At 40.2% G+C, this 27,721-nt stretch overlaps 1 protein-coding gene and 1 long non-coding RNA gene across 20 annotated transcripts in view; one reads left to right on the forward strand and one right to left on the reverse strand.

Annotated features, from left to right (window-relative positions):
• LOC149748314 (uncharacterized) overlaps nt 1–9,114 on the reverse strand; it is an 86,844-nt gene extending 77,730 nt beyond the window's left edge. The window contains exon 1 of the long non-coding RNA XR_016394761.1: nt 8,879–9,114. This is a non-coding gene — a long non-coding RNA (uncharacterized LOC149748314). The remainder of the gene's footprint in view (nt 1–8,878) is intronic.
• SETD5 (SET domain containing 5) overlaps nt 7,757–27,721 on the forward strand; it is an 83,373-nt gene continuing 63,408 nt past the window's right edge. For 4 of the 19 annotated variants that reach the window (XM_022564711.3, XM_022564708.3, XM_022564710.3 and 1 more), the window contains exon 1: nt 9,094–9,429. The gene's annotated coding sequence lies outside the window, so the exon portion shown is untranslated. The other 15 variants (XM_022564717.3, XM_022564716.3, XM_089919597.1 and 12 more) reach the window with 8 other exon arrangements.

Raw genomic sequence — 27,721 nt, forward strand, 5'->3', positions numbered from 1 at the left:
TGTCAGACATGGCTCATGTTTCCACTGCAAGGACCAAAAGGTAAGCTGAAGACTGAAAAAAGGAAGTATTTTAAAAGGTCTGTAAAGTGCCTGAAGTATACTCATGCCCACAAGCGCACAAGCGCTTAATATTAATTACTGAGCTAGGCATAGGAAAAGTAGAACATCCTTATTCTAAGCATAGCCTTTTCCAAGTTCAGATGAGGTGTTATGTGGGAACATGATGAAAGTTTGAAACTTCTAGGACAAAAAAATCATTATTGTACCTTGGTTACATTTTTTTTTTTAAGTTCAGGAGAAACACCATATATAGGTCTCTCCTGTGCCAAATTTTAAAAAGTGCACAATGTGAAAATATTTATCATTGTTTACAAGAAGCCTGCTCTGTCACCCTCATATTTTTGCCCCAAGGCTAACACGTACGCCAATCAGTTGTGAGGTAGTAGCTGTTCAGTGATATATTCCATGATGAAAGCAGTTTTCACTGCAAAGGAGAATGGTGTTTTAGTTTTTCTCAAGCCCAAATTCTGAATTTCCAACTGCCTACTATTGTTATCCCTTCTCCTGTATGTCCTACTTAAACTCAACAGGAACCTTTCTCCACTAAAACCTGCTCCCTGTCCTAGCATGCCCATCCTCCCAGTAATCCACACTTAATGCTGGGAGTCATTTTTAACTACATCCAGCTACTCAACAGGCATGAGTGTTTGTTTACAATATACACTGTGCTACAGCAGCTTTCTCAAACTTCTTGGCTCAGGACCCCTTCACATTCTTAAAAACTGAGGGCTCCAAGTAGCTTTGTTTACCAATATTTTACCATAATTAGAAAAACAGAAAAAAAGTAAAAATATCACATTAACACTTTCACGGAAGTAACTATTTTCAACAAAGAATGGCACATTACAAAGCATGTAAATCTCATACAATAACCTATCCTTTAAGATACTTCAGTAGGTTTTTCTCATAGTTTTTTGGAGTTGATTCTCCCTATGTGTCAGACAACTCTGTGAAATATTCATCACCTTATTTGATAACAACAGAATGTATTCATGTTTATGCTTAGGTGCAAAGAAAACTACAAGATTTTATAATAACTGCATAATACTGAGGTTTGCTGGGATTTTGGAGGTATAACCTGAAGAGTGAATTTCTAAAGGCACAGATACTCATACCCTACACCTACGACCTTAGGAAATTGTGAAAAATTCAAGAATATACAGCACCATTCAATTAACATTAGTGATGATGTCATCCAACACATATCATGTAGCCTCTATGTACTTGTGAGAATGAGTTGAAAAGGTAAGTTACGTCTTAGTACAGTAAGCCCCCTACATAACGAACAAGTTCAGTTCCAAGAGGGCATTCATAAGTGCAATTTGTTCGTAAGTCCAACAAAGTTAGCCTAGGTACCCAATCGGCTATGTAGTACTGTACTAATAATAGGTTTATCTAAAAACAAATACAAAAAATAAAATATTTTTAATCTTACAGCACAGTACCTTAAAAAGTACAGTAGTACAGTACAACAGCTGGCATACAGGGGCTGGCATCGAGTGAACAGGCAAGAGTTACTGACTGGAGGAGGGAGAGGAGGTAGAAGATGGTAGAACTCAGGGATGGTCAGCAACAGGAGACGAAGGGCAAGCTGCAGTTTCACTCACACCTGACACTGATGGCACAGGTTCTGGTTCCTTGCTGGATTCAATTCTATCTACCCTCTTGAAAAAACAACCCAATGATGTCTGGGTAGTAGCTCTTTTTTTCTCGTCGTAGATGACACAGTAGCACTGGATTGCATCCCGAACGGCTGCTGCAACCTTCATGTACTGTTCTACATTCAGATCCTGCACCTCAAAAACTAACAGTGCCTCCTCGAATAAAGAAAATCCCCTTGCCATTTCCTGTGTCGTGAATCTCTTCGGTTACTTCCTCCTCTTGTCTCTCTTCGTCCTTTCTCTGGGCCTCCAATTCCATCAGGTCTTCGTTAGTAAGCTCCTCGTGTTGCACAGCAAGGAGTTCAATGAAGTCGTCCTCTTGCAGATCTAGCTCCAGCTTCTCTCTGAGGGTCACTAAGTTGCTAAAAACCTCTTTGGACTCCTCATCCCGGGCAGCTACCATATCTGCACTCGCTGCCTTGCCATTTACTTCTACATTGTGAAGGTTGGCTCTAGCCTTGAACTGATGAAACCAGCCATGGCTGGCATTAAAAGATGCACCCTCTGGTTCTTCACCATGCTTCTTCTTCAAGTCTTCATAAAGCCTTTTAGCTTTTCTTGCATCAGCATTAAGCTGAGGGGAACTCGATGCTGATGCTGATCCTGCATCCACACACTGAGAAGTTTCTCCATCTCCGTCACTTTTCCCGCTTCTTCAACATTATTGTCGCCATCATCGGCACAGCAGACTTCACATGTTCCATGATCTTGTCCTTGTTCTTTAGAATCATGCTGATAGTTGAACGATTCATGTTATAAGAATGAACAACATCTACCATCTTTTCGCCTCGCTCCACCCTCTCAATTATTTTCACTTTTGTTTCCATCATTATCACTTGGGGCTTCTTAGCAGTACCAGCTACAGCGCTTCTGGACATGCTGGGCTTGAAATAAAGATACTATACTACTGCATACAGTAAAGTACAAAAAAGCACCACTTGTAGAGGCTGCAGGCATGTGACAATGTACGCCAGACACGTGAACTAACTTACACGACTGGACGTGCAAACACATGTTCGCATCTTTGGAAGTTCACAACTTGAAGGTTAGTATGTAGGGGACTTACTGTGTTATGAAAACAGTTTTGACCTTGAAGACCTCTGTATGCTTACACAACAAGGATATAGCCATAAACAAGCAATGTCATGCCCTCAAGGAGCAACCTAAAAAAATAGGGAAAAAACCCCAATTACTAATTACAACTGCGAGAAATGCTATGACAGCATTCAGGTGGGTACCCAATACAGTGGAGTTAAGGCATCAAGGAAGGCTTCCTTGAGAAGTGATGTGTCGAGACCATTTTCAGTGACCATTTGGTCAGTCTGACTCTTTTACCTTCCTTTCCATTTTGACTGCCATCACTGTATACCAGACCTAATCACTTCCTGTTTGGACTACTGTAAAAGAATCTCCGCTTAGAACCCATCCTGTATCTGTAGCCAGATTAAATTTCCTAAAAGACTGTTTCCATCAGAGAAACACAGTACCCTAAATTGGTAAGGAATACTGACTAAGCAAGTCAGATCAGTCTCAATCCCTGGCCCTTAATTAGTTGCTATGTCTATAGGAAAGTTGTTCAACCTCACAGCTTCAGTTTCCTACTCTGTAAAATGAGGTTTTATGTATCAGAACCACACTAAATACAATGGCAGAGTCTGGCATACTATCTGGTACACAACTGGCACTCAATTAATATTATTAGTTCATTTCTTCTAACCTGTGTTTCCACTAGCTTTGCCTATAGTATGCACTAGTAAGTTACCACTACTTATTATACTAAAAAGTCTGGGATGAGATTTTAACCAAAGGTCAGAAAAAAGAAGAAAGTCTGTAAAGAGTGTTGACTGAATTGACTAGAATCCATATACTAGAGGTGGGGTTCATTAGCTGGTAAAATAACCAATTCTATAAATGTGATCTGAAAATGTGTTACTGTTGTCAGCAGGAAGAGCCAATCGTAAACATGTTTTTTAAAAACCCAAAAAACTAGAACACAAAGGGTGACTAAGTACCAGTACAAAGCAAAGGTCCAGGAAAAAAGCTAGAAAGTAGAATTATTAAGTGTAACCATGACTTCCAGATATAATCAGAGAGGCAGAAAATAATCTCTCTAGTCACCAGGAAGGTATACATCATGATACCAGGAATAAGTCATCAAGTTCAACACTGGCCTAGATAAAATAAACCTAAATATTTTATAGCATTCTATTAACAGTTCTCTAATAACCCAGTTTCTCACCCACTCCATCAAGAATCCATGAGGAGTCATGGATAAGAAGCAAAGTCTTCTGGAGAAATACATCCTCCAATAAAGTTGTATGCTACTATGTAACTAAATCAAGAATTCTCAGCCTGCAAAGTAAAGTACCAGACTTCTGGATATGTGACCTAACAATGTGCTCTAAAATTAAGATGGGCTTAAAACAAACTAGTCTTACACTTGTGATGTTGATCCCTATCATATTCTGGATTAACAGTTGCAAACCATAATTATACCAAACCTCTTCTGTGCATAAAAAATGAGAGAAACATTATGTAGTTCAAATTTTTTAAATCTTAAAAAAAAAATTATAAAATCCCTTACAAAACCTTCAACTCTCATGCAAGTACAAGTTTTCACTCTATTTAATTTCTGTCCTAGGAGTATAAGAAATAATATGGCTCTACTTCAGAAGGAGGTAAGTAGCTGCTTTGTTTAAAAAATTGTAATAAAGCCTAAGGAAGTCAAGCATAGGAAGAGGATGAGTGCAAGGGTTTGCACAGGAAACCCAAGGAAGAGCTGAATGGCAGACAAATGTATTCAGAGACCATGAGGCATCAGTTTCCTTTATGAATAGAATATCAGGTGACTTGGGTTAAGTATGATCCTAAAGTTTCTCCATAAAAGGAGCATTGCTTCTGTGGATTTAAACTATTACTTGAAAACAAACTTCACATATAAATCAATAAAATCAACATTTATTGAGTACCCAGCTCTGTGTTCAGGCACCAGGGAATCAAGAACAAATCTGTATCATTGAGGAATGCATTTAGTGGGAAAACAGACAAAAGAGGGAACTTTCTTGGTAAAGAAGTAAAAAAAAAAGATTACTTGGAATAGTTTAACATTCCTTTTAAAACAAAGCAGTCTGACCTGTATGTTTCCCAAACTATTAAACATAACTTTTTTTTTTGCCTTTCAAAATGTCTCCCCATTTATTCAGTTTTTCTGGAGGAAAAAATTACAAAGTAGAGGGGACATACAGTTTGCCTGAAGTTGTAATCATTTTTGTAAGACAGGCATACAGCCCCTCGGGGCTGTATTTGTAGCGTGCTTTCTGGGCCACCAACATCAGAAGCATATAAAAGACACAGAATTCTAGTGACCCCCACCAGTCTTAACTGAATTCAGAATCTCTGAGTGTGGGACTGGGAATCTGCATTAAATAGCAAGCCAATTATGTGCACTTCTCATATTTTAAGGAGAAATCTTAAGAAATTTTAAGTTAAAAAACTTGTTTTTTAAATATAAAAAATTTGAAATTTACAAGATGCTATCTATATTAGCATACAAACCAAAAAGCATTTTGGTGTTAAAACATATCTATTAATTTATACTTCATCAGAATGAAAACTTACTTTGTGATGATTTCCTGTAACTTAAGATATGATACTTAGGGCCTCCTCTGATGGAAGTTTTTCCAAAATTGAAAACTTTGTAGAACTGAAATTCAGGGCTAGTTTCACTAACATCAGATATAGTCCTATTCCTCATTAAACTTCTGTCACCGTTATGATTTAATGAAATCCCACTTTCCTCAAATCCATTATGCATTCTTGAAACTCAAACGAATCAACAGTTGCTTTCTCAACACACCATTGTCCAAGGCAGGTTTATCTTTAGTAATGGTTTGCTGGATTCAGCTGTCAGCTAAAGTATACAAATAAGTTTTAAAACAAACCAACCGGGCTTCCCTGGTGGCTGCAGTGGTTGGGAGTCTGCCTGCCGATGCAGGGGACACGGGTTTGTGCCCCGGTCCGGGGAGATCCCACATGCCGCGGAGCGGCTGGGCCCGTGAACCATGGCCGCTGAGCCTGCGCGCCCGGAGCCTGTGCTCCGCAACGGGAGGGGCCACAGCAGTGAGAGGCCCGAGTACCGCAAAAAAAAAAAACAAAAACAAAAACCAACCAACCAACCAACTTGGTGGGGGGCTGGGGGGGTCGGGGCGCACACCTAAATGGGCCAGAAAGGTTCAACTTTTATTTCCTTACTGCTCAGTATGAAGACAAAATTATCAATGTCCACATTAAGTATTCTGCAATCTACAACACAACTTTGTGGCTATAGCCACACCTCCACAGTGGCAATTTAAGCTTAAATTACAGAAAATTAAAAATTGACTTCCTTAGTCATAATAGCCACATTTCCAGGGCTCAAAAGTAATGTGTGATTAGTGGCCACCATATTGGACAGCACAACTATGGGGTATTTCCATCACTGCAGAAGGTTCTCGTGGGCAGTGCTAATCTAGAGCATTAGCAAGTGCACAAAGAAGCGTTTGAGAGGCCAATCTATCAAACCTTATAAAGACACCTTTCATTTAGGGTTGGCTAGCCATCAAGGAATATACTAGGAGCTTAAGTACAAGACTCAACAAGAGCCTGTGCCCTCAAAAAGCTCCGAATAGTTAAGAGAGTTTAAACAAGCAACAACAACAACCTGAGAAGTGCTATGATTCAACCTGCTTTGGGACCAAGAGAAAGCAATACTAACTTTTTTTGTAGGCGAGTCTGGCTTAAAGGACAGCAGACCACAGAAGGCAAGATGATATTTGAGTCTTAACAGTTTTTACTGGAAGGGTAAGGATTATCAAGGGTAGCATTCCAGGAGGAACCACCCTACAAAGAGGTCTGATAATCTCACTATGATTTGGGTAAACAGCAGTCAATTCAGTGTGACTTGAGAAGTAGTGTTTGTGTGTATATGCAGAAAACTGTGGCAAAGGAAAAAGCTGTTAAGGTGAGATCAGTCCATTGAGGGACCTTGCACATCACATTTTCAACGATGGAATTCATCCTGTCAGTAGTTAGGGAGCCAATAATGGAGTTGGATCAGTTATTTTCATGCTCTACCTTTATGTTAGGACAACTGTCCTGGACACACAAAAGTTGTAACAGCAGATACCGGAGATGGAGACACTAGTTCAGAGGCTACTAGCATTATGGCAACTGAGCTCACTTACTGATGAGAACAGCACTGGAGATGGACTGAAAGGTATTCAAAGGACATAAAAGAGAGATGTTGCTGAACCTCACACCCAATTCTCAGGAAAGCAGTAGCCAAAATCATGTGGACTGAGAAGAGGGTCAGGAGTAGAATCCCAGATGAGGGAAAAGGACAAAATGAAAATTAAGGTGAAGATTCAAGAATATCCGTAAAGGAGAAATAAACGCATTGCTGGGCAAGAGTGAGGCCTATGCTCAAGTTGGGTAGCCTGTGTGGTTTCATGACTTACCGGGCTACCAAAGCAGGAGAGAAGAAAGCCAATGGTATGTCTGGGACTAAATGAGCAAGTAAAACAAATAGAAAATGGGCTGAAAGCATGAGTGAGAGTTGCTAAAATGCCTGACCCTGGGGATGCAAGGGTGGGGGACTAAAATTTTAAGATTAAGATTTAAATCTAAGATGCTCTATTTTGGTGGTGTAGCAAGGGCTTCAAATGGGTAAAGTTTAAAACTCAGGAGATCATGCCTTTCATCTACCTCCCTTAATCTCCAGGAAAAATGCGAAAAAAGATCTTAAGAACTAATAACACGCAGTCTCGCTGCATAAAATCAGCCCCAGGTGTTGCCTGGACTCCACTTACCCCCTCCACCCCTATTATAATAACTTTGTGACACAAACTCAAGTCTGTGGGTAGAGAAACTGGGCTCGTCCTCATAATCTTACACCTGCTCAGTTTCCTGCAGGACAACGCCCAGGAATCAGGTTAAGCGTGGGCAAAAGAATCCCGCCCACAATCGAGAAGGAGCGACTCGACATGGAGGCGATGACAAGATCGCGGGGGAGGGAGGGATTTTTCTAGGCCCAGTGCGGTCCTTAGGAGACAGGAGGCAGCCGAGAACTCCCATAAAGGTATTGCGGCACTCCCCTCCCCCTGCCGAGCAGGGTGCGGCCTTCTCTCCGCCCCCTCCTCTGCAGCTCCTTCTGGATTGCAGCTCGCGCCGATTTTTGGAGAACATGCGCCTCCCACCCACAAACCACCAGGACGGACCCCCGCTCCTTCCTCCACCCCCACGGGTCCGGGAGCACGTCGGGCTAGTCTCGTCCTTCAGCCGGCGGACGCCCAGGGCGGAGCCGCAGTCGCCGCCACCCAGAAGCCTCGGCCCTGCAGCCCGCCCCAGCCTCCAGCGCGCGCTTCCTGCCACGTTGCGCAGGGGCGCGGGGCCAGACACTGCGGCGCTGGGCCTCGGGGAGGGCCGTACCAACGACCGCCTCCCCGCCGACCCGCGCAGTGGTTTCGCTCATTTGGGACCCGAGCCAATAACAAGGGGCCGTTGCCGGGGCTTCAGCAGCCAATCAGATGCCGAAGCCAAGCAGGCGGCGGGTAAACCGACTCCCCCGAAGGAAGGGGAGGGTGGCAGGACGTCCGCACGGGGCCACTTTCACTGACCCTCTCCTCCCCCCCCCCCCCCGTGGGAGGCCGACCGCGCCCGCCAGTCCAGCTCTCTCCCCACCCCACCTACCTACCCGCCCCAGGGATCAATGCGAGAGTCTCTAAGCGGCTGCGCACTCCCGAGGCTGTAACTGACAGGCGCTTTGCTCCAACCAAAACACGCCATTTGTGTTTTCACACACGGCGGGAGGAGCGGCAACCAATCAGTGACAGCAGAAAAGCCGGAAGCGCCCCTCCCTCTGAGGGAGCAATGGCTCCGTCCGGATTCGAGCCTTTTCCGCTCCCTTCTCCCTCCCCCTCCGGTTGCCGCAGGGCGGGCCACACTCCCGCCTGCCTCTAACCACCTCTTTCCCCTGCAGCGTAACAAACGCTATGCTCCCGACTTCCCGCGGGGGAAGGTGACCCCCAGCTACCGGCCAGACGGCGTCAGCCACCCTGCTCCCCCCCCTCCTCCGGCAAACCGCCAGGCCCCCCCCTCCCACCAGAGTTCCGCTCCCCTACCTAGCCGAGGCTCTCTGAGGAGCGGGAGCTTCAGAGCACAGCCTCTTCTCTAGGCGGCCCCGGCGGCTTCCGCTGATTGGCGGCGAGTTGGCCAATGAGTGCGGGGCGGTGGGCGGAGGGGCCAATGGCGGTGCGGGAGGGGGCGTGTCCCGGGTGCCCCTGGCGCCGGCGCTGGGAATCCCCGTGCGGTCAGTGGCGTTTCCGCTCGGGCAGCGGGCTGAGTGAGCTGCTGCCGCTGCCGCCGCCGCCGCCGCCGCCGCCGCCGCCGCCGCCGCCGGGGGAGGGGCGGCCGCCGCCCGCCTGCGCTCAGAGACTCACGCAGTCCCAGTCCCGCCAGTTCGCCAACACTGTAGTGCCGGCCCCCCTTCCTTTCCTGGCCCTTCCCCCTCCCCAGCTTCGGCTCGCTCCGCCTTTCTGCCCCCCACCCCCACCTCACGGGCACGGGCCATTCCCGGCCAGGAAACGCCGTGGCGCCGCGTTGGGCCTAACTCGAGTCCTGCTGCCTCCCGGGAGTGCCGTGCGCCGCAGCCCGGGCCCAGGCCTGGGACAAGGTAAGGGTCCGACAGAAAAGCGAGACCTACCCTCACGACCGGGCCCCGGGGGAGGGAAGGATCACCTCCTCCGTCTCCCCGCGCTCGCTCTCGGGACGTGGGCCTGGCCCTCCCCAGGCCCTCAGCAAGGAGGATGCTGCCCCTTCTCATCCCGCTCGCTGCCCCCCACACATCGTTGCACCCCTCTTGCCCAGGCAGAGAGGCCCCGTCGGTAATCTCGTCGACCCCGCTACCCTTTTCACGTCTTTCCTGGGTCAGGACGTTTCCCCTCCCCCCACGCCTCTTCATCCCTTTTCCTGGGAACTGCCTACTCCACGTTTACCTTTTACTTGAGGGTAGGCCTCTCTCTGGTCTCCCCTCAAAATACACAGGCACACTTCTTCCCCCTCCCCAAACCTCACCGCCACCCCCGTTCGCGCGGCCTTGTGACAACTCTGATCCCTCTGGGGGCCTCGATCTCCATCCCCCCCCACACAGAATGTTTCTGGACGCCTTCCCTCTCGGCCAGGGTCCCCATCGCAGATGATTGCTTCGTTCCCCACACTAAAGACGTTACCTTCGCCACCCCCAGCTCGCATTCTTGGGCTCTCGGTGGCGTTTGCCCCAGTATCTCTGAGATGGCCCTACTGAATTTGTAGGGTTCTCGCTTGGAATGGAGCCAGATTGTGTCGTTTTGCCTGCCTTGGGCGTGGAGAGCGATCATTTGCGAACGTCTTTAAAGGCAGAAAAATGTAGCCTTTATGAATTCCCTTTCCGTCTGTGCGGAAGCCAGGGATGCGAAGTGTATGGTGGTGAGGAAGAGCCCTGGTTTTAAGTAGGTGAATCGCGTGAGAGGGAAAGTTTAACTGTCGGGAAAGCCCCTTCTCTGCTAATTTATTCTACAGAGTTCTTTTGCTTGTCTCACTTCTTAGGAATAACTGGTCTTTCCCGTGTATACTGGTGCTGGAGCCAGCTCTGCTGGTCTGGGTCAGGGGTGCGTGTATGACCTGCATTTTCTGCTTTCTCATGTTACTCGTGCAGTGTGTTCACCCCTAACTCATTTCTTGCCCAGACCTCTGGGTTCCGTTGGGCTTTGTCTGTAGTTAGTTCATTTTTCCAGTTTTCCCCGTTCTTGTAGTACTGGAAAAATCCCTGGGTCCTCTGCTAATTTCCCTTAGCACTTGATTAAACGAGTTGCATTTAAATAACAGATATGTAACCAAGGTCATATTAACATTTTTTTGTTGGGCAGTTACATAGCTATACTTTGATTAGGGAGGATTCAGCTGAGTTGAGTGTTTGAGCTTTTCAGGAGAATGTGTACCCCCTATTTGGGAAAATTTCTTGGTGATTAGTTTTATATCATTAATGTTTTTACGTCACTTTGAGAGAAAAATTATAAATGGTAATTTTAGGTGTATGGAATCTGAGGTAGTATTAAAGCAGAGAATATTCACATTATCAGAGTTTCTGGGCCTCTTGGAGGACAGAGGTAATTTTTTTATTGGTTTCTACCAGTTTTCTCAGGAGGATCATTAGTTTTCTTCTGTAGCCAAAAATTCTGGCCCATTATGGGATTAGAATCTTTAAGGTTTACTCAGCATGTCATTATATGTAGAAAAATGAATTATGTTCTTTGGTAGGACATAACACAAGCCGCTGTCTTTAACTGCAGATTTAAATTTGACTGTAAAGAGAGTGTTTGGCAAATTGGCCTTTTAAAGACTAAAGCTTAATCTGCACTACTAAATTGCTGGCTTATTAAATATATATTTGGAATTTGGTAAATGTTGATTTTTCTAATAAAAGGACTTAGTTCAAACTAAAAGGGTGACTTTAGGATTGTTTCTTTCTAAAGGCATAATTCCAGCCCTCCTGGCATGGAACACTGGTCCTCCCCCCACCCCACTCCACACCTCCAAAAAAAGAGTGTGTAAGGAGTGGGGGTGGGGTAAGGAGTAGGTTGTTCCTTTGGGTTGGATCACCGGGGTGAGTATACAAGGCAGCAGCAGCTGCTGGCTCTGGAGCTCTGGTTGCTACGTGAGAAGCTTGAGTAGTGCTGGCTGCTGTCTCCAGGGAAGGACAGCAGTGCAGCGTCCATTAATGCTGTTGGCTGCAGGGAGCTGCACTTAGGCGATGGCTGCTTTAGGACTAAGAAGAAACCTTGCTTTCCTGGGAATTTTCACTGCTGAGCTGGTTTGCATTTTATTGGTGGGGACATGAGAACTAGCAATTCGTAACCTTCTACCCATTTATGGATATCACCATCTGGAAACTGGATCATAGTTAAAGACTTTTCTTTTTTGTTCGGTTTTTGGTTTTTTGGCACATTTTGGGTTTTGCCTGGGGTTTTTGCTTGGATAGGACTGGAAGTTCCATTTGAGTTTTAATTTTTCAATACATTTACAACCAAAGTAATAAGAATTTAAGGATCTCCCTGAGAACGAGAATGGGGAAAATATCAGTTCATTTTTCTGCAACTGACAGGTTTTCCTCCATCTCTTTAATGATTAAATCAATTTTAATACTTTATTTGTATGTCTCCTTACTTCTGGTTAGACCATATTTACCTTATTGAACAGGTGTTTTGCTAAACATTTTACTAAATTCGGAATCATAAACTTTAAAAAGAACTATCCTTTTCGGAATTATTTCTATATATATAACTATCAGAAGTATTTTCTTTTTTTCTGTATTTGTAATAGACTTCTCCAGATTAGATTTTTTTCTTTAGAATTTGACCTATGATATTGATTCATTAAAATAATGTTGAATATAGTCATCTAAGATCACAAGGATGTATATGTTTGGCCATGATCCATCTGAAATATGGGACAGACTAGAAAGAATATTCAGAAATCAAATATCTAGTGGACAGGATACTTGAGAAGACAGCCTCTGAGCCCCTTATGTGGTCTCTCTTCCCCCACAGCTCCCACACTTCAGGGAGATCTCTGATTAAGCAAACAGTTTGCTGAGTATGGAAGTACTTGAAGAAGAACCACCACCACAATATACCATCAGTTACATCCCTACGACTCTTGCAGCCCATATATTTTTTTCCCTAAGAATTTTGATATGTTCAGTTTTGTGCAGATGTACCCAGTCATCTATAATGTGTGGTGTGACTCTGGCATTTGTGGCGGGAACCAAAAAGAATGGAAATGAGTTTTGTCATTCACAAAGGTTGCTTGCATTGTCGCTCAGGGATGTAAGCAGACTAATGAAACAGAACCTTTAATGGATAATATTTTAGGTGGTTCTAATTCTTATTACTATCACATATAAAAGATGTCATGTCAGGTAAATATGGTTTCACTCATACTGGCTGTTTAACATAGTTTAGATATAAATGTCTTTAAGTTATTATGTAACATGAAAGTTACCTTATAAAGTAATTGCTTTTAACTTGTATTTCCTGTTTGGAACCCCCTTGTGATCTTAATGTAAGATCATTTCCTTAAGAGCATAGAGGGCCTTTTCATAGGATTTATTTAACCAGTATGCTTGAAATTTTTAATATCTTTTGATAGTGTTTTGTGTCCAGGAACTTACATACTTTCTGGGCTTATTTTGGCCTTTCTGGAGGAGAGTGGCTACTCCTTTTTTTTTCCTTTGGACAGGAAAATAATATGGTAGAAAATACAGATGTGCAGACAACCACTTTTACTTTATCCTCTTCATATTCAAATAACTTATGAAACATTAGGCCACAGTTAAGGACAGTTAATGATTGTTGGATACATCTTATCAGTGAGAAATTGGATCATGAATAAAATAAAAATTTTTTATAACTTGTGGTTCACCTCTGGTGATGTGTCAGTTTAATTTAAAACTAAAAGGCCTAGCAGTGAATTTTTTTTATAAAAATTGTTTTGGCTATTGAAAACTAAAACTTATTGATAGGGATGTTTGTTTAAAACAAACAAAACTTTGACTCCGCAAAATTGTAAGATAATATATATTTAGTAATACAACTGGTAGTTATTTGTAAAAAAAAAAAAATCCTTTCAGAGGCACTCCTTAGAAAATAGGTATAATGTACCTATGATAAACAGGGATTGATACCATTCCTTGCTGCCAAAAATTCCAAAATATGTAGTGAAATGGCATTTTTAACCTTTCCCTTGATGCAATGATTGATTTCTCTTGGAAAGGTTCAGGGAAGTTCACCAAAGGTTGATAGAATATCATTTCTTTAATATCTCGGTACGTATTTTGTTTAATTAGTTGCAGTCTTATGAAAAAAGATACCCTGTAACTTGGTGGGGGACAGGTGTTGGAAAACATTACTTTAGAGAATCCTCTTATTTTGACAGAATACATTAAACTCTTAACACTTTATGAAGGGAACTATGAGAGATAATAAAGGAACAATGAAGCAGAATCTCTGTCTACTTCATATGAGCCCTCACTGAGCAAGGAATTTGTAATCCCATCCTGCCTCACTCAGTTTTTCCATCATATGGATTTTGTTTGCTGAATACCTCAGGGAGAGATGTAAGGGTCACATTAAGTATCTTTGATATAAAGACAGGGATAAGGAATTTTCTGCCTATTGGAATAATGTCTTAGTATTTTTAAAACACTAGGATTATTGGCCAGTTTTGCTTGATGTATACGACTGTTGATTTCATCTGACTGATTCCTCTTCTGTGCTCTTCTGTCTTTCCTTGAAGTATGAGAATTATCAGAGTTTTGATGGCAAATTGAAGGAGTAAGAATCATTTTCTTAGCCATGTTAGTCATGTTATACACCTAGAGCTGAGGGTACTCCTTGGCCTATGTTATGAATCACAGAAAAAACAGTGGATGTAGGACTTTATACAGAATTTGTTTCTGTCTGGGGAATCAAGTTTTTGATGTGCTCCCTAATTGAGAGAAAATGCAGAATTCCCTGCTGCGCTGTTTGAAAAATAGGTGGAAGCATGGGAGGGGCCTGAGACCTCTGCAGCAGGATTTGGTCTGAGTAGAAAAGGAAGATATTTGTTTGAAATTGCCAGCTGCTTATATCAGACTGACTCGCTTATTATGCCTCTAGTTGGCCTGTCAATATGGCCAAACAGCTAGATAAGTGCGGGGCAGGACAAAGGGCTCTTTGCACAGCAGGGAGGCAGTGTTGATGGGGGAGGGGCAGGAGGTAGGAAAGGCAGGAGGAGGAGGTTCTTTTCCCTGGGAGATTATTCAGTTTGGCATACAATTAAAGAAATCATTTATAGTTCCTACTCGAGCATTGAATTTGTGCCAACCATATAATGTTAACCCCAAATTTAGTATGTCCCTGAATATCTGGTAGGAACCCATCCCCTCCTCCAAGGAAAATAAAAGCTTTGTATAGATTAAAAGAATAAATCCCATGTTCCCCACCCTCCTAAATACAAATCACCCCTCCCCCCCCAGTAGACCAGTTCTGGAGCATCTGAGAGCTGAATTCTCATTAAAAAAATGGAAAAGAATATCTATCTGAATAAAACTTTTATATTTCAACACATACATTGTCCTTATTTGGGTTGGGATTAGACCAGAGTAAGTAGAATAGTTTGCTTCCCTTTGTGAAATAGTTGCATATTGTTAGCTCCAATTTTATATCAGTATTATGGAGAGCATCCTTCAGCATTCAAGTGTTGGGTTGCCATCATGTAAAATGCTAACTAAAGAAAGGTTACTTACTGTTTGTCTCATCCCTACTTCTTGGAGAACATGATATTCTCTGGAGTTTACCCAGCCCCCCTTTTAAGTTAGGCACAACCTTGTTTGATACATACGTGCTCAATTCCCAGTTGCAAGTGGGATGGTTGCATCTAGTTTATTATAATTAATATGAATCAGAGTTGGAAGAGATCTGTCATTATCTATCCCTTTAAGCAAAATCATAATGAAATATTTGAAAGTTTTTGGAGGTTTTCATTAAAATATTAAAAGGATCAATGTCCTGAACAGTATTTGTAGTTACTTTTATTTATTTATTTATTCATTTATTTTTGGCTGCTTTGGGTCTTTGTTGCTGCGCGCAGGCTTTGTCTAGTTGTGGCGAGCGGGGGCAACTCTTCGTTGCAGTGCGTGGGCTTCTCGTTGCAGAGCACAGGCTCTAGGTGCACGGGTTTCAGTAGTTGTGGCACACGGGCTCAGTAGTTGTGGCTGGCAGGCTCACTAGTTGTGGCGCACAGGCTTAGTTGCTCTGCGGCTTGTGATCTTCCCAGGCCAGGGCTCGAACCCATGTCCCTTGCATTGGCAGGTGGATGCTTAACCACTGAGCCACCAGGGAAGCCCTGTAGTTAGTTTTAAAATAAATGTTGAACAATACATGTGTGCCACTTCTTTTTAAAAACCCAAGATATTAAAGAATTGCATTCACAAATTAGATAGCAGTTATTTTGATTGCAAAAGGATTCCTGCTTTATAAAAGGTATATGCTGTGGTTCCTTTAAATGCTTAATATATTTTAGGAGAATTTGATTTTTAGACATGATTGGTTTGAACTCAGCTTTCCAAGAGTATATCTGTTGCTTGAATTGAGATACCACCTGTATTGCAATGTTATTAAACTAGCTTTAAAGTTTTCCCTTCTATCCAGACTGGAGGAGATGATAAAGGAAACTGGAGTGCTAATTTTTACTTATGGGTTCAGAGCTTGTGGCTGTTAAAAAGAAGAGATGTTTTAACTTAATAGAATAGCTAAAAAACTGCCTTTAATGCACATTATAATAGTAAACAAACGACCAAGTTTTGTGTCTTTTCCCTCAGTAAAAGAAATATGTGTTACGTACTTAACATTATATTTTTATGTGCAGTGGTCTTGGCAGTAAAGATATATTTTGACTTGAAAAGGGAAATTTGAGTGACTAATCATCACTGCCATTAGTTAGAAGTTTTTTTCATTAACATGAAATTTAGTGGGCTGTATTTTATATTATTATGGAAATTAAGGGTAGTCATTGCTTCTCTTTAAAATTCATTCACACGGATTATTTCCATAGATTTGTGGGAGTAAAATAGAAGCCATCTAGTTCAAACCCTGGCCTCCATTCCAGACAGTTTTCTTTACGTGTCCTAAGACGCACATTGCTAGCACTAGGGTAAACATCCTTTACGCATATGCTTGTGCATGTACACACACTCGGGCGCACACACACCACTTCCCAAATAATTAGAAATCTCTTCATCGTGGTTCCTAGTACTCCTATTACCCTAAAAAGTTCCTGGCAAGAGTGAGGAGGGCGCACATTTTGATCCCAAAGGTTTTGATAACTGCTTTGGCTCCCCAGACAGCTAATCTCATTTTCAGTAAGACGTAGTCGGCAGTAGGCTAGAATGAAGGTGAAACGCAGCACTACCTACCTCATCTTGCCTGTGCAGCTGCTCCACCTTATTTCCTGCTATTATCATCCTGCAGTGCCTCTCCCCAGCAAAAAGGAAAATAGGACAAAGGGGGAAAATTGGATGGGCTATTAGGATTTTTATTATGATTCGATTGTTTATATATACTTAAAGACAAAGCTAATTTGTCCTATTCTTAAAAATCAGTAGTGAAAGAGGTTTTATAACTTCAGTACCTTGCATTCTCTTTCTTGATAAGCCATTTCAGTTCTTAGCCTTACAGGAAAAAAAACTGTTTTTAAGCATACTTATTTTTCATTGGTTGGTCACACAATCATTATTACCACCAGATGCCACCGTATTATTAGCTTGAAAAAAGAGAGAATCTCTTCTGTAGATAATATTTGCAATTTGAATTGGGAATTACTAATTAATGTAACTCAGATTTATGACAAAAGTAAGGTTAAAAATTAAACCTTGATGAATATTTACCCCTTTACCTTAGTGGAGGTGAAATTGTTTGAATATAGATTTTTCAGACTTCTTTCTTCAAGCTGCATAATTTTTGTTTTTCAAGCCTTGTTTTTCCCACACCACCTCCCCAAACAAGAAATTTTATTTTTATTATTTTCTGATGCTGAAATTTCCTCCTCCCCACTCATGAAATGTGAAGACTCAGATAAAATCCAGTAATCTAATAAGGCATGTGCACTGCTGGATATAGTAAGAGGATAATTTCATAATTCTTAGAAGTTATGATCTGGTTAGGATGTTCCAGTATAGTGTTAGCATATTTAGTAATGTTGACTTGTTAATTTTAATGTATATCCAGATGGATGTCATTGTTTTACATTTGCACCCATTGTTTGTCATTTTGTTTAAGGTTGTTTCTTTTCTTTTTTTGTCCCCCTGTCTCCATGGTTTTTTATTCCTGTCCTGTTATGATCTTTGGCCTGTGTTGAAAAATTCTATTTCCTTCCACCAACCTCTGTGCATGCCACAACACATACAGTTTGTACTGTCTCACAGCTCTGCGAAGGAGGATGATCTGCAGTTAATAATCAACTGTTTGGGCATTCTTGGCATCCAAGGAAGGTTTTATTTATGAGGAATGACCTGGAAGGACCTGTTGGCAATTACTCTGCCTTTATGTTACATTTTCCTTTATTAACGTAGGCTGTTGAGAGTTGACTTATTTTAAAAGAGAAACCAGACAGGAAAGGAAGAGCCACAGTCAGATAGTTATTTTAAAAATAAATGTTTAATATGATAGCATTTGGGATAGAGTGTAGGGGACACTTTTTAAAAAAAACTGTATTTTAGTTCTAAAGACAAAAGAGTTTAATCTCTTAAAGTAAAACAAGGAGAAAGACTTTTGAGGGACTGTGATTGATTGCATGCCACATGTAGCATTAGATTGTTGTGTGAATACATAAATTTTTATTTTCTTGATTTCTGTGGTGCAGACTGCTATAGCCATGCAAATTAAGTGTCTTTATGCCCACAGCCTGGAAAATATATGGTGAAATGACTTTAAGAAAACAAAAATAACAAAGAACAGGCTTGAGGAAATTGTAGAAGCAAGTCCAAATTTTTGAAGTCCGTTTTTAATTATTTGCGTTCTTACTAGAGAAATTTAGTTTTATTTATGGCAATTAGAACTTTAATGTCATAGCTTAGTAATAGAAAAGAATAAAGGTAGGTTGACAGGGTATCAATCCACATTTTAGTATGAGGCTAAATTGTACCAAATTGTTGCATACTTTCATATTTAGGCTACTTTTATTGAAAAGGGTTACCCAGTACTTTAAAACCTATGAAATGGCATAAAATATTCACAGTTTAACAGGTACTCATCTCTTGGTGACATGTTATATAAGCAATACTAAAACCAGATATTTGCTAAAAATTAAAAAATTTGAAAATTATATTAACATGTATGGAGCTCTGCAGTTACTGTAGCCATACCACTTTAGAACAAGTAGGTAATAATAATGCCAACCCCAAGGCCCTTTGGAGCTTGGGCTGGCTGACCTGATCAAAATGTCTTTGCTTACTCTTGCTTTACCCCTAGGCTGTTAAGATTTGAAGTATTGCTAGGAATAAGGTATCTGTTCATAAATTGAGTAGGAGTCTGACTAAGTCATGTGTGGAGGCCCATGGGAAGACGTGTATTTTTAGAAAAGCAAGGCTCTGGGTAAGTGTAACTTTCCTCTCATAGTTTATCATGCACAGTTGGTATGAAAAGGAATGGCTGGAGGTTTGCAGAATACACTGAGCAACGAGAAGAGAAGTAGGCATATCCCACTTTATGATATGACTGTGCCAGGCAAGAAAGATGAAAAGTAATTTTTTGTGTGTGAAGAATACCTTAGCTTTTCTGAACTCTATTATATTAGGAATATGTTTCTATGGAAAATGGTTACCCAAAGGATTGAGTTGAATATCTTCTGTGAAAATGATTTTTAAATTTAATCTTTTGTGGATAGAGTGACCATACGTCTTGGTTTACCTGGGAGAGTCCTGTTTTATGTCTACCAGGTAGTTAGTGATAGCACCCCTTTCACTCTCAAAAATGTCCCAATTTGGGCCGTAAATTACATGCTCACCCTAATTATAGAGGGTCGTGGAACTTTTCATCACTCCATAGCAACGCAGTTTTCTTTTATAGAGCTCTTCTGATTGTCCTCTCGGCTAGGATTTTTCTGTTGGCCTCTCTGAACCCCCATTTCCACGTGGACAGTTTAGAATGCCTTTTTCTTTTCCTTTCAGTTTGTGGTGAGGGAGGGGATAGGTACAGATTTAATTTTTTATGATGAAAAATTCCAAATACAACAAAATAGAGGGAATGTAGAAAAATGGACTCCCTTTGGATTTTACTGAAACCATTCCATTTGGTCAAGATAAGGTCCATACGTTCGTTGCACTTGGTGGATTGGTTTGTGTCTTTCTAATTTATAGCTTCTCTCTTCTCTTTTTCTCATGTAATACACTGACTAATGAAATTTATCATTGTGTTGAGTTCTTACTCTTCGATTTTGGAAAGTGTGTCTCTATGGTGTCATTTAACATATTCTCCTATTAGATGACCCCCCATATTTTATGTAAATTAGTGATTAGATCCATTTCAAGTATACTTTATAAAAGTAGTGGATACTTCCCTTAAGACTTACATAATGTCTGCTTGTCTTTGTGATGTTAGGCAGCTGTTGAAGGCCCCAGAGGGTTTCTGTTTTTGTAGTTTCTATTGAGATTTACCATATTAGAAATTAAAACTGATAATATTTTTAAATATTTATTAACCAATTTTAGAATAGCAATAACAAATCCTGCTGACATAAGTAACATGACTGTTATGAAAAATAACTTTCCAGTTTTTTTAATGGCATTGTTTAACATTTTTGTAAGTCTCTTTAGTGATAGAAGGTAGCTGCTTTCTCATAGTTACTTCTGCGTTTAATTTGTTGTGATAAGTTGTTTTGGTTAAAGACTGAAGAAAATGCGGCCTAACACAGATGTGTAGTTAAAAAGGGAAAGCCTTCACTTATTCCCTGAAAGAATCTCAAGACCTTCAGGAGTTCTCAGACCACACTTTGAGAAGAACAGGCTTAGATCCTTATTTCCTTTATGGTTGTGGAATGGTGATATTCTATCACTACTTCATTTATTTTCTGTAATACTCCCCCTCATTAATTATATGGTACCCTAAGATACAGTTTGAATACAGAAAGCAAGATCAGTACTTGGTTTTTTTTTCCCCCTCTTACTAATTTTCAAAATAATGGGTTGGTAACTTAGCAACGTCTAGAGGTGAACAATAAAGTGTTATTATTATTGTGTACTTAAGGTTTTAAACCTGTTTGATATGTTTCAGTCCCTTGGAGTTACTAGTTTTGACATTCAAATGGTCCCACATTTGGCTGTTGGCTTCTAAGTCGTTTTTATTTATTCTCAGTCGTTTCCTGGCTTGTTTTGATTGATTCCTTGCTTTCTAGTATGACAAGATGTTCTAGGATCATTTTGTGTATTTCCCGCCCCAAACCTGGAATTACTCATTTCTGCAAAACTCTGATTTCTTTTAGTGGGAAATGGTACTTAGAGACCATGGTCTGAGTGTTAGGAGTGTTTAGTGCTCTTGGGTTGGACCTTGTTTCTAGACCTTTTCAGTGAACAGAACTAAAAAATGGTTTCTCTCCTTTCCTCTTTTTCTCTTTCCTTTTTTTGTTTTAAAATATCAGTTGTTGGTGTTTGATAACTTCTATTTTGAATTCAGTGCTTCATGATATTTTCATAAGCCTAATCTTTTCCCCATGCCTCAAATCCCAGTTTCCACTAATAACCAATGTAATTACTTTGCTTTGTCCCACGATACACACACAACAGTTTTAGAATGGCAGAACAATATGATTACTGGAAAGTGAGTTTGTTTTGTTTGTTTGTCTTTGCCCTGAGCATATATTCCTCCAAGGACATACAGTCAAATTACAGTGGTTTTTCCATTCAATGTTATCTTCCTGTCCCTATATGTAAGACTTACGAATACAGGTTCATATGAATACTATTTAAAGTGATATTTTGTCGTGGTGCTTCTGTTGTAACACAAAAGCATATAAGTTAGTTTATTTACTAAAACTTATCTGCTTCTAGATTTTTCAGTAACTGATAACTTTTAGGCCATGGAAAAGGACGTAGACTTTTCAGTTCTTCTAGGGTCCCGAATTTCTTGACTTAATATAAACAGTTCAGGATAAGAAACTTCCTTTCTCCAGTAAAAATTCTCTCTCTTGAGTTGTTAGATCATTTTCCATTTGTCCCTGATGATTTCAGATACTTGACCTTGACTACCACATGGGACACTGGAAGTACTTGTAGTACAAAGGTCATCAATTAACATTTTTTCGATGATTCACCCTTAGACCTGAAATTTAGATATTATCTTAGAAAGGATGTCATCTAATTTTTAGCTTTGTCATTTAAAAGTCAAATTATTTGATTTTATAAGTTTTAAATTAAAAATCAAATTGTTGAAAATCTTAAACCTGTTAAATATTAAATCTGTCTTATCCTTTCTAATTATAATACCTAAAAAGAAAAAAGTTACAGCATCATTTCAGCAATCTTATGTCACATTCTAATATATTTATTTTGTATGCTAAAAAATATTAAATCAAGATATGCCAAATGGTGAAGTGATAGTGGTTAAAGGTGTGAGGGTTCTGAAATTGGATAGACCTTGGTTCGGGTTCTAGTTTGGGAGTTTCCTTGCTCTGGCCTTGGACAAGTTTCTCAGCTTAGTGAGTGTAAGTCTTTGGCTACATAGGGATAGTGCCTTTCTCATGAAGTTGTTGTGGGCATTACATGAGCTGATGCATACAAAGTGATTGAGGACACAGTGGCTTTTAGAAAATAAGCATTCTCCAGATGTTAGCTTTTATTTTGGAATTCGTTATTGTTATGAATATTTGATCAGTTCTCTAAACTCTGTCTGCATCTTAGGATAAGTAATGCTTATATGCTGTAAATATAGCATCTGATTTTCACAACTTCACTTGGTTATATGAAAAGAACCAACTGTTAACAAAGGAATAATTGGTGTCTAGCTAAAATTTGAGGCTTCTGACTTTACAAATGTACCAGTGCTTGCTATATAAATATAATTACATTAAATATCTTAATAGAGAAGGGAGTTTTCGGTGTGGTTTTTTTTTTTTTTTTTTTTTTTGGTTTTGGCTACATTGGGTCTTCGTTGCTGTGCGCGGGCTTTCTCTAGTTGTGGTGAGCAAGGGCTACTCTTTGTTGCAGTGTGTGGCTTCTCGTTGTGGTGGCTTCTCTTGATGTGGAGCACGGGCTCTAGGCGCATGGGCTTCAGTAGTTGCAGCACACCGGCTCAGTAGTTGTGGCACATGGGCTTAGTTGCTCTGCATCATGTGGGATCTTCCCGGACCAGGAATCAAACCCTTGTCCCCTGCATTGGCAGGCGGATTCTCAACCACTGTGCCGCCAGGGAAGTCCAGAGGAGGGAGCTTTAAGGGAACAAAACTTCTTTTCAGGATCCAAGGTCCTTTTCAGACATCATTAGAAGCGGCTCTAGGGCACCGTGTATACTGACCAGAGTGAAAGGAATTTTTTAACTCTGGAATTCTAAGATATATCAGCCTTTTAAGTGCCTTCAGGTAAAGCTGTGTAAGTCCAGGTTGTTCATCAGGTCAGGTGTTTTTGTTTTTTGTTTTGTTTTTAAGCTTTATTGAGGTATAATTGACAAGCAAAATTGTGATATATTTATAGCATACAGCATGATTGTTTGATATACACATATGTTGTGAAAGGATTCCAGCAATTAACTTAATTAACCTTCATCCATCACATGTTTACCTTTTTGTGTGTGAGGGAACCTATAAATTCTAATCTCTCAGCACGTTTCAGTTTTCCAATATGTGTTATACATTAGATCCTCAGAACTTAGACACCCTTTTCACTGAAAGTTTATACCCTTTTACTAACCTCTTCCCATTTCTCTTACACTCCAACTCCTGGCAACCACCATTCTACAGTCTTTTTCTATGGGTTTTTGCTTTGTTTGTTTTTTACCAATTCCTGTATAAGTGGTGATACCATGCAACATATGTCTTTCTCTGTCTGACTTCTCTTAGCATAACACCCCCCAGGTTCATCCATGTTGTCACAAATGGTAGGATTCCCTTCTTTTTTATGAATAATGTTCTATTGTAGGTAGGTAAACAGCTAGATAGATAGGTAGATATCACATTTTCTTAATCCATTCATCCTTCAGCAGACACTTAGGTTGTTTACATAACTTAGCTGTTGTAAATAATGTTGTAGTGAACATGGGAGTACAGATAGCTCTTCAAGATGTGATTTTGTTTCCTTTGGATATATACCCAGAAATGAGATTGCTAGATCAAATGGTAGTTCTACTTTTAATTTCTTGAAGACCTCCAGACTGTTTCCCATAGTAGCTGCACTGATTTACATTCCCACCAACAGTGCACAAGGGTTCCCTTTCTTCCACATCTTCATCAGTATTTGTTATCTCTTGTCTTTTTGATAATAGTCATCCTAACAGGTGTGAGGTGATGTCTTATTGTGGTTTTGATTTGCATTTCCCTGATGATTGGTGGTGTTGACCTTTTCAAGGATCCATTGGGCATTTTTATGTCTTCTTTGGGAAAATATCTATTCAGGTCCTTCGCCCTTTTTTTAATTGGGTTTTTTTTTTGTTCTTTTCCTTTTTTGGCTATTGAGTTGTATGTGTTCTTTAAATGTTTTTGACGTTAACCCTTTGTCAGCTCTGTGGTTTGCAGATAGTTTCTCCCATTCCATATTACGTTTGCTTTTCGTTGATGGTTTCTTTTGCTCTGCAGAAACTTTTAGTTTGTTGTAGTCTCACTTGTTTATTTTTGCTTTGGTTGTCCTGGCGTTTGGTGTTAAATCAAAAAAAATCATTGGCAATAAAGAAGATGTGATACATATATACAATGGAATGTTACTCAGCCATAGAAAGGAACAAAATAATACCATTTGCAGTGACGTGGATGGACCTAGAGATTGTCATACAGAGTGAAGCAAGTCAGAAAGAGAAAGACAAATATAATATCGCTTATATGTGGAATCTAGAAAAATAATTCAGATGAACTTACTTGCAAAGCATTAGTAGAGTCACAGAAGTAGAAAACAAACTATGGTTACCAAGGGGGGCGGGGTGGTATGAATTGGGAGATTGGGATTGACATATATACATTACTATATATAAAATAGATGACTAATGAGAATCTACTGTATAGCACAGGGAACTCTACTCAGTGCTCTCTGGTGACCTAAACGGGAAGGAAATCTAAAAAAAAGAGTGGTTATGTGTATATGTATAACTGATTCACTTTGTTGTACACCAGAAACCGACACAACGTTGTACAGCAACTGTACTCTAATAAAAATTAATTTTTAAGAAAATAATTAGCGCGAGTTCCCTGGTGGCGCAGTGGTTAAGAATCCGCCTGCCAGTGCAGGGGACACGGGTTTGAGCCCTGGTCCGGGAAGATCCCACATGCTGCAGAGCAACTAAGCCTGTGCGCCACAACTACTGAGCCTGCGCTCTTAGCCCACGAGCCACAACTACTGAGCCTGCGTGCCACAACTACTGAAGCCCACACGCCTAGAGCCCTGCTCCGCAACAAGAGAAGCCACTGCAGTAAGAAGCCCGTGCACCGCAATGAAGAGTAGCTTCTGCTTGCCAAAACTAGGGAAAGCCTGCACGCGGCAACGAAGACCCAATGCAGCCCTAAGTAAATAAATAAATTTATTTAAAAAAAGAAATCATTGGCAACATCAATGTCAAGGACCTTATCTCCTATGTTTTCTTCTAGGAGTTGCTTGGTTTCAGGTCTCACATTCATGTCTTTTTAATAGATTTCGAGTTGATTTTTCTGTGTGATATAAGATAGGCGTCCAGTTGCATTCTTTTGCGTGTGGATATTCAGTTTTCCTGGCACCATTTATGGTAAAGAGAGATTATCCTTTCCCCATTGTGTATTCTTTTTTATATATATGAATGAAATTTTAATTACATTATATTTTAATTATACGCAAATAAAAAAAGCCACTTTTAGTTTCTTGTACAACCTCCATTATTTACAGAAAATGTCAGAGGAAACACTAAAATGCTGTTGTATAAATTTACATTTTAAAATTCAATTCAGATTTACAACAAACTGATTTATATAAAGAGTTAAATTTTTTAAGAAAAATTACTCCATCAGAATTATCAGCTGTAGAAGTACTGTGATTTATATTTTGAAATAATTTATCAGAAATTTATCCCACCCCATCCCTTTCCCCTTTGATAACCATAAGTTTGTTTTCTATGTCTGTTTCTGTTTTGTAAATGAGTTCTTTTGTGTTATTTTTTAGATTCCACATATAAGTGATACCATACAATTTTGTCTTTGTGTGGCTTCACTTAGCATGATAATCTCTAGGTCCATCCTTTTTCTGCAAAGGGCAGTATTTCATTCTCTTTTTATGGCTGAGTAATACTTCATTGTGTGTGTGTACCACATCTTCTTTATCCATTTATCTGTTTATGGACACTTAGGTTGCTTACAGTGTTTTCATGGCCTATAAAATACTCTTAACAGCTCTAGTAACAGAAAGATGCTTCTCAAAATTAAAGAATATCCAAAGAAGTCCTAATTCATAGCTTTTGCTGAATTTCTCCCCATTGTATATTCTTGACACCTTTGTTGAAAAGTAGTCTACCGTTTATGCATGGGTTTATTTCTGGGCTCTTCAGCCTGTTCCATTGATATATGTGTCTGTTTTTATGACAACACCATACTGAATTTTTGTAATATAGTTTGAAATCAGGAAATATGATGCTTCAGGTTTGTTTTTCCTTCTCAAGATTGCTTTGGCTATTCAGCGAAAATGCCATTGGAATTTTGATAGGGATTGCATTGAATCTGTAGATCACTTTGGGTAGTATGAACATTTTAGCAATATTCTTCCAGTTGATGAGCTCGAGCTGTCTTTCCATTCATTTGTGTCTTTGATTTGTTTCATCAGTGTTTTACAGTTTTCAGTGCACAGATCTTTCGCTTGGTTGAATTTATTCCTAATTATTTTATGCTTTTTGATGTTGTTGTAAATAGGATTGTTTTATTAATTTCTCATTCCTGTAGTTTGTTGTTAGTGATTTTTTTATATATTGATTTTATATCCTGTCACTTTGCTGAATTTGTTTTTTGTTGTTGCTTTGGGGTTTTGTTGCTGTGTTGGGTCTTTGTTGCTGCGCATGGGCTTTCTGTAGTTGCAGCGAGCAGGGGCTACTCTTTGTTGCAGCGCGTTGGCCTCTAACTGCAGTGGCTTCTCTTATTGCGGAGTATGGGCTTCAGTGGTTGCAGCGTGTGGGCTTCAGTAGTTGTGGCGCGTGGGCTCAGTAGTGGCAGACGGGCTTAGTTGCTCCACGGCATGTGGGATCTTCCTGGACCAGGGATCAAACCCATGTCCCCTGCAGTGGCAAGCGGATTCTTAAGCACTGCACCACCAGGGAATTCCTTGAATTTGTTTATTCTAAACATTTTGGGGGGTATTTTTAGGGTTTGCTAGATATAATACCATGACATCTGCAGACAGAGATGATTTTATTTCTGATTTGGATGCCTTTTTTTTCTTTTTTTCCTTTTTCTTGTCTAATTGCTCTGGTTAGTACTTCCACTACTGTTTTGAATAATAGTGGTAAGAGTGGAAATCTTTGTCTTGTTCCTGATCTTAAAAGCTTTCAACTTTTCACCATTGAGTATGATGTTAGCTGTGGGTTGTCATATATGGCCTTTATTACGTTGAGGTACACTCCATCTGTACCCAATTCATTGAGAGTTTTTATCATGAAAGGATGTTGGAATTTGTAAAATGCTTTTTCTGCATCTATTGAGATGATCATATGGTTTTTAATGTGTATAACATTGATTGATTTGGGTAGTTGAACCATCCTTGCATCCCAGGAATAAAACCCATTTGATCATGGTATATGATCCTTTTAATGCACTGTTGAATTGAGTTTGCTAATATTTTGTTGAGGATTTTTGCATGTATGTTCATCAGGGTTATTGACCTGTAGTTTTCTTTTCTTGTAGTATTAATATCTGGCTTTGATATCAGGGTAAAATGAGTTTTGAAGTGTTCCCTCTTTAATTTTTTTGGAAGGTTTTTGTTTGTTTGTTTTAGTACTTTGGGATTAGAGTGAGATTGAGGAGTGCTAAAGTGAATTCAGATTGGATGACAATCCTTTAGATATAGGAATGGGAGTTCTAGGAAAGGACAAAATGGTGGTTTGAGTTATCTTCCCGCCAAAAGGGGAGGGGGCTAAATTGGGAGATTGGGATTGACATACACACACTACTACGTATAAAATAGATAATTAATAAGGACCTACTGTATGTAGCACAGGGAACTCTACTGAATACTCTGTAATAACCTATAT

The sequence above is a fragment of the Delphinapterus leucas genome, chromosome 10 (assembly GCF_059928025.1).
Source record: "Delphinapterus leucas isolate spDelLeu-1000000601 "Yukka" chromosome 10, BTC_Dleu_Yukka2, whole genome shotgun sequence".
Classification (NCBI taxonomy): domain Eukaryota; kingdom Metazoa; phylum Chordata; class Mammalia; order Artiodactyla; family Monodontidae; genus Delphinapterus; species Delphinapterus leucas.